Raw genomic sequence first — 8,226 nt, forward strand, 5'->3', positions numbered from 1 at the left:
CTGCAGCGGAGTTTAGACCCAGACACGGCTAGTGACGTCAGACTTAACGACCGGATAGACTAAATGCAGCAGAGAACAAAGACGGTGATCAAATCTCTGGCGTCTCTCACCATCATACTCAGCTGGTCGTTACCATGTAGTTATTAATAGAGACTCCTGATACATAAGTGCTTGTTTCATGCACCATCATGTACTGGATATGATGATGATGATTTTAAAAATGCTATAAACTAAAACATTCTGCAAGTTTAGTCATAACGAGCGGTTCTGTTTGTGCTGCTCATTTTGGGTTTGCAGATTTTCAGGATTTTCCCTGTAGGCTCTTCACCTCACAGCTCCTTAACAAATACAATTTAACTCATTATTTTAATAACTGAAGTGATTAGAATTGCATGAAAGCCACCTTCAAGTATAATTGTGAAATGTGAGCATATTTCTGTATTTGTTTAATGTTCTTGTCTGGTTTTGAAATAATAAGCCAATCTGTGACGAGCAAGGTACCGTCCCTACACACTGCTCCCCGGGCGCTGCATTGGTGACTGCCCACTGCTTCACTGGGTGAATGGGTTAAATGCAGAGGAACTATTTCCCTATGGGGACTAACACATACACATTAATTAATTAATTCATTAATTAATTAAAGACAAATAACACACAATCGTCATTCAAATGCATTTGCTGCTTTGGTCAGATGTGTCTCTTTTATGTCATTTTGTATGTTTCTTAAAGGCCCACAGTGTGTCTCTAAGCCTATGTGGGACTTCAGAGCCCGACAGTTTCCATAAAGCTCTCGTCTGTTTAACCAGCTGAGCTTTGTAAAGTTGCATAAATGAACCAATAAAGTTTTCTTGAAGTGTTTCCAAGGCTGCAGACGTGTGTGTGTGAGGCAGCCTGGTGCTGTTCTCACTCTTACTGCAAGACACAGCTTGCCATTGTGGATTATCACTGGAGGTTGTTTTCATGGCATGCTTTGGTTTATGAGTATTCTGATCATGTACTTTCATGCAGAAGCACATATCAGTGTATGAAGGTAACCGGAGAAACACACAATCCAGTGTGATTAGTAAACATAATGCCTCCTGTGACTGATGGCTTCCAAATGGATACAATGAATCTAACTGTAATTTTCAAAAGTTTGTGTACTTTAGGCAAAGCTTGAGATAAGCCTTCCTCTCAGAAATGTTTCATTTTTACGCGATGAGCTTCTAATCACAAGCCTCAGCTCGAGCCCAGTAAAAAGAAAGGGGCAAGTATCTGGAGCTTGGCAGCCTCTCTGTGTACATGTCCCCACACTTGGACGGACAGAGATGATAGCGGTCGTTTCCATGGTCACCCTGTGTTACTGTTTCCAAAAACAATAAGGAGGTTGGTGTGTAAGGAGAGGAGCTGCAGAACAACTGCCTTCTTCCTCAGCCTCAGCTGTGACTGTGCTCAGCTGTTGCTCTGGCTACAGAAGAGCACAGCCATACTGGTGGACACTGGTTTTCAGAGGTGTACGACCAACTGGTCATTACTGTTAATGACTTCACATCCTGGCTTTATTGTTTGGTATGAGTCAAGCTCCAAAAATGTTGGAAAATACTTCCCACAATTTTTCATTTGACCCCCTGCCCGCTGTAGGCTTTCAGACTCCACTCTGTTATAAACATGAACGCCAAGCTCTAGATGAGATAGAGCCTTATCTGTTTCAACACACCAGTGTGTCACCTGTTGTGAGGTAGAATAGACAGTCGGTCACTGTGGATCAGGTTTAAAGCTAAGAAAAAGATGAGTGATGGTGACTGACCCTTTCATCGTGGTAACCATATTTGTTTCATTTTCTTCATCACCCTGGACAGTAAAGTCACTAAGCAGTGAATGTACAGCGACTGTCTCGTGGCATCTGTTTGCAGTGTTTATTCTGGCCTACACTGATAGCTGACATCGTTTCCTCCTTCGTAATCCTCTGCACTTCTCGATTCACTAACTGTCCTTCTCTTTGTCTACATTCAGCTCCTCAGCGTATTCCTTCCATCCTCTCTAAACACTCTCTTCACTCAGAAACACCGTCTGTGCGCCCTCTTCTTGAAGTACATGTTCACCACAGCCATTTCCATGCTTTTAGCAAAGTCTACCAACATTTGTCCTTTTGAATTGCTCTCCTTCAAACACACCTCCTCACATCTGTTCCTTTCACCTACATGTCCATAGAAGTCACCACTGTCTACACCCTGGGGAAACTCTCTGCCACTTCCTCCAACTTTCTCAAGAACTCCTCTCCGTCTTCTAAGTTGTCTGACACTCTCTTCAGCTCCACACTCTTCCTTCAAGATCACCCCTACTCCATTTCTGCACCATGGTAGAACCCTTTGAATATATCTGCAATGCTCCTGGCCTTGCTTCCCTTCCACTCTCTCCTGCAAACACAGTATAGCTACCTTACCCTTCAAATTCAGATAGTTAATCATAAATGTTTAGCCATTCATTCAAAAACTAAAATATAAAATGTCCAGATGATGAGCTGGAGCGACAAAACAAATAAAAGCTCACTCAAGTTCAGCACCCATGTCTATCTCAGACCATACCATGCTGTAGTGGAACAAACGGGCTCTGGTTCTTCTTCTTGCTGCAGTTAGCACACTAAATCCTTGATTACCCTGTTAATGAAAATAACTGAACCCCTGCTAACAGCAGATATGTATACTGGGAATGTGTCTGTGGGTGACTTTGCTTTGAGGCTTGCTTTTTAAAAATAACTTTGGTGGTAATAGCAACATGGTTTGGTTTAAATTGTCCAACTTTTTTGTTAGTGTAGATTTGATGCAGACATTCAAGGAATATAGAAAAATAAATTTTTCAAGCTATATGGAGGATAGGAGTCCTGGTCCCTGGAACAGGGACAGGCATTACACTTTCCCAGTTTGACTGGCCATTCACAGGGAGAACACAGAAAGGCTCCCGCTGATTTAAAGGCAGTGGATTTGTCTCACCATGGAGCCAGGTTCCAACTCTGTAATGAGACAAAAACTTCAGGGTCAACTAGGGCTGGGCCATATTATACCGTTCACGGTAATACCGGTATAATGTTAGGCAACGATAGGAAAATGAAATATCGCGATAGAATGAGTAAAACGCGCATGCGCAGTGCCTTTGTTTTCATACGCACATGGCCGATTGTTGAGTGAAACAGATGAACCAGAATTGGTTTGTAAAAATGGTGCAACTTCAGTGATGTGGAACTGGTTTGGTGTTTGTCCGTCAGATACACAGACAAAGCACTTTTTTTTGCAGAACATGCAAGCGGCCGTTGTTATTGTCGTATTTGTCGGACTAAGATGCTCTTAAATCTGGGAGTAATCTGGGTCCTAAACTCCGTATGCTTCAGGTCAAACGAACACTGCAGCATCACTGAGAGTTAAAAACTGTCTAAATTCTTTCATCTTTAATAAAACGATCAGCATTGCTGCTTTACCAGGTGTAACTATGAAGTTTAACTTCCAGGCATCCATGAAAACAAAATGTATTACATTTAACGGAGTTAGAAGTCTAGCAGGAAGCTAGCGGAAGTTAGCTCGCTAGTTTCGCTAGTTACCTAAGCATGATATAGCATGTTCTGACTGAGAGATTTCTGAAAAAATCAAACGTACAGCTCTGCTATCACTTCCAACATAAATGAAGACAGGAAACTAAACAGCAGTGACGTTTGTAGGGTTACTGAAGTTGGGCTAGCTGGTATATAATGATGTGCTACGTGATCGCTAGCGACACAGCTATGTTAGCATAACATAAACAGTGAAGCTGGAGGACAAACACTAACACTTTTCCACTTATAAAAGTTAACGTTAAGGTTCCTCGTGGTTAGAGACAAATGCAATCGCATGGCAGGATGCTGTAAAAGGACCAATCTTCAGTCAGGAGAACAACTGAGATAATCCATCCACAATACGAGGTTAGTCATTAATATACTGCAACAACATGGGAATAGAGCAGCTGCCAGAGAATTCAACATTAATGAATCAATGGTACAGAAGTGGAGGAAGCAAGAAGAATGAGTTTAATAAAGTTTGATTTATCTGACTGCTTTGTTTCGCTTAATGTGCCTTATAATCCCGTGCACCTTATGGTCCGAAAAATACGTACTGCACACTGCAGTTTAATGTTGCAAAGCACCTCTTTTTAACTTCAGTGGATATTATACATGGTTATGCTCAGGATATGTCAGCCCATTTCTACTGGAAATGCCTTTTGGTTAAACTTTCAGCAAGGAATTTGCATTTGCACTGTTACATTTTTATAAAGCTTTAATGTACATAAAAACCAGCTTCTTGTTTAAGTGAAAATAAATGGATAGGTTGTCTTTTTGCGCTAGTAATGTTGTGGAGTTGTATTTTGTCTCGCATCAATTATATCGTCAGTTATATCGTTATCGCAAATTTTCAAATATATATCGTGATAAATATTTTTGGCCATATCGCCCTGCTCTAGGGTCAACTTACCAGGAGGTTTCAAGACCTTTGCTTCACCTGCCTGGATGTCTGATAACAGATGGTCAAAACTGTCATGTCACATGAAGACTTTACGTGACTACTAAGCAACATTCATGCTCCCAAAGCTTCCAAAAATCCGCAGTTTCATACAAAAGCACTCTGAAGAATAAGTAAGACACTTTGCAGTCTAATGGCAATAGAGCTTACTTTGGTCAGTGTAAGGTGTTAAAAAAGTGAGAGCAACACTGAAGTCATAACAGAGGTTGATGACTCTGTGACTTATCACAAATGCTCTTCTGTTCAGGGCCACTAATGTGACTGGAAATGAGAGTCTTCGAACCTGGAATCATATGACAGAGTGGATCATATGAGGAACAAGCTAATGTTTTCAAAAACCGCAGCTTTTCACTGTGAGTCACTGACAATTACTCTATTGATGTCAAGTGACCAGTACTGGAGCAGATCCAGCTGAAAAATATGACAGTATTTGTGAAATGACCAAACACTGAAGGGTTTGTCAGTGATAAAGTCCCTTTTTTTAAATGCATAATCAGTGATGTGTGAATGAATGACTCCTTCTGCAGGTACTTGCCATGGTTGACCTTTGTGCATCTTTATCATGGTTTTCGGTCAGTAGTTTGATGGAGTCATACCCGTTCAGGGATTCAAAATTCAAGATTCAAGACTCAAGGTTCAAGGTTCTTTATTTGTCACATGCATAGTTATACAAGTAAAACACACAGTGAAATGTAGCCTGACACGCTCCTCGACTTGTGCAAAAGGGGGGAGAGAGGAAGAACATTATATATTATATACATTAGGTGAATGTGCAGTAGTAGCATGTATGCAGCAAGCAGGTGAATTCTGTACATTAAGTGAATTAAATAATTCACTTAATGATAGACAATCTGAACATTTTACAAAATAGACAACATGAACATATTTAAAATTAAAGGAATTTGAAATGTACTTTGTGCCGGTGGGTTTAGAGTGTCTAGAAGAGAGTCCTGTCTTAGTCACTTAGGGCCCGGATGGCTTGGGGATAGAAGCTCCTCTCGAGTCTCTTTGTCCTAGCCCGGAGAATGCTGAACCTTCTACCGGATTGCAGAAGTTGGAACAGGTTGTTGCCAGGATGGGACGGGTCCTTCAGTATCTGCTCTAGTCCGGCTAGATGTACGTTCTGCTGTACAGATCACTCTCTGGAGAGCTTTTTGGTCCTTAACACAGCTGTTCCCAAACCACGATGTCATGTTCTGTGTGAGGATGCTCTCCACAGCCCCTGTATAGAAAATCCTGAGGATCTTTGGAGAGACCCTGAACTTCCTCAGTTGTCGTAGGTGATACAGGCGCTGCCTAGCCTTTTTGGTCTGGACCTGAATGTGGGCAGCCCATGTCAGGTCTGAGGAGACGTGGACACCGAGATACTAGAAGGACTGCACCCTCTCCACTGGAGCTCCATTGATTGGAGGAGATGATGTTCTTCAGCAGCCTCTCAAACACCTTCATTACTACCGAGGTCAGTGCAACTGGCCGGTAATCGTTCAGGAATGAGGGTTTGCTGTTCTTGGGCACAGGGATGATGGTGGATCTTTTGAAGCATGTGGGGACCACAGACTTCGGAAGTGAACACACCTGCTAGCTGGTTAGTACAGCAGCTCGGACGTCGTGCTCCACGATGCTGATCACCAGTCTCTCGCTGATGACGGCACTGTCCTCGGTAGTCAGGCGGTAGTTAGCATTAGCCAACTGGCTAACCTCAAAACAGGTGTCAAAACAGGTGTAGAACTGGTAAAGCTCGTTGGTGAATGCAAAGTCGGCGTTGATCGGTGCAGTGTCCCTTTTGTAGTCCGTAATGGTGCATAGTCCGTGCCACATACTCTGTGTGTCGGTTGAAGCGAGACTCCACGCGCTCCAGGTACCGGCATTTGGCATCCTTCGCCATATCATATCGCCAGTGGCGAGACCCGCGTTGTAGGAGGCGGTCCTGGCGTTTACTGCAGTGCGGATCGATCTGTCCATCCACGGTTTCTGGTTTGGGAATGTGGTGACTCTCGCAGTGGGGATAATCTCCTCCACTAGCATATTGACGAAGCATACTGCTACTTCCGTAAACTCATTGATGTCGACTACGCATGCTCTGAACATGTCCCAGTCGACGTTGTTGAGTGCGTCCTGTAGCATAGCTTCTGATTGGGCAGACCAATGTTTCACCTCCCTCGTGGTTACTTCTTCCCTCCGTATGTTTTGTTTATACTGGGGAATGAGGAAGATGGCGGTGTGGTCAGACTTCCCAAAAGCCGGGTGTGAGACAGCTTTGTAGCCCTGGTTGTATGACGTGTAGCAGTGGTCCAAAATTCGATCCCCCTTCGTTGGACACGAGACATGCTGGTAAAAGTTTGGCATGACTTGTCCGAGGTTCGCTTTATTAAAGTCTCCTGCTACAATGAGGGCTGCGCCCGGGTCCTTGTTTTGAAACGAACTCAGCACATCATGTAGTTCGGACAAAGCCATACCTGTGTCCGCTTGGGGTGGGATGTAGACCGCCGTGGCGATGACTGAGGTGAACTCACAGGGCAGACAGAAAGGGCGGCACTTAATGCTCAGGAACTCCAGATGTGGCGAGCAGCCGCTGCAGAGAGCAGAAATGCTCCTGGCATCACACCACTTTCTGTTTACCATAAAACACACTCCTCCACCTTTGGTTTTGACTCTGCCGTTCTGTCCGCGCGGAGCACAAAGAATGAATCCGACAGAGTTACAGCCTGGTCCGGCACGGTGGGGGTCAGCCATGTCTCCGTGAAGCACAGAATATTGCAGTCCCTCATGTCACGTTGGAAGGTGACTCTTGCTCTTAGGTCATCGACCCTGTTCTCCATGGATTGTACATTGGCCAGTAGGATACTGGGCAGTGGTGCGTGATGCGCCTGCTGTCTTAGTCTATTTCGAACGCCAGCACATTTCCCCCGGCACTTCTTTGTTCTGCACCTGGGGTGAGCGGCCCGTCCTTTGTTGTTGTCTGCGCTGCGTAGTATCTCAGGCAGCCGGGTCGGGTTTAAAAGCGCCCAAGATTAAATGTGCAACCTTGTCACCGATGTTTACAAGTGATCTGCTGTCGTAGACCATAAAACTAGAGGATTTTGGGAGGTAAACCAGAGCAAAAAATAAGTAAACCACTCAAAAGGTGCATAGTCTGAGCGGAGCGGTCAGGACGGCGTCTGGATGTGGCCACGCCATCTCATCGGGGTGAAGAATGGGTTTTGAGTTAGTTGGGAAGGTTTGTGTTGTCACACAGTGTTACCACCCGAGTCCTCTGCCACATGCACCTGGTGTTACTGGGGTGTGATGCGTTCCAGTACGGGCGCACTTTGCTGTTCTTATGGCACGGTTAGGGTTGGCTCTCGCTGTTCTGAGCTCAGCCTCATCACCAGATCTGAAAACAGTATTCTGCACTTTTAGCTTTTCACTGACCTCCTGCTCCATGGTTTGTTTTTGGCACTAGTGGAGATGTTATTCATGACACAGTGGTCTTCTGTGCATTTCTGGATGTCAGCAAATATCATTGCAATACTACTTGTCCACATTAGTGTGCTGATTATCAGTGGCAGCAGCTCTGAACATGTCCCAGTGCATTCAAAGCAGTGCTGTAAAGCTTCTATTGCCTATGTGCAGGTATTAGCATCACAGACAGATGGTCTGTGTGTGTGTGTGTGTGTGTGTGTGTGTGTGTGTGTGTGTGTGTGTGTGTGTGTGTGTGTGTGTG

The 8,226-nt window shown here is 44.3% G+C and overlaps 1 protein-coding gene across 1 annotated transcript in view; it reads right to left on the reverse strand.

The window, feature by feature from the left end:
• The window catches only part of cavin1b (caveolae associated protein 1b), a 27,742-nt gene that overhangs the window by 11,451 nt on the left and 8,065 nt on the right, over positions 1-8,226 (reverse strand). The gene's annotated exons all lie outside the window — the stretch shown is intronic.

The sequence above is a fragment of the Haplochromis burtoni genome, unplaced genomic scaffold (genome assembly GCF_018398535.1).
Source record: "Haplochromis burtoni strain Fernald_Lab_line unplaced genomic scaffold, NCSU_Asbu1 Contig_691, whole genome shotgun sequence".
In the NCBI taxonomy this organism is placed as follows: domain Eukaryota; kingdom Metazoa; phylum Chordata; class Actinopteri; order Cichliformes; family Cichlidae; genus Haplochromis; species Haplochromis burtoni.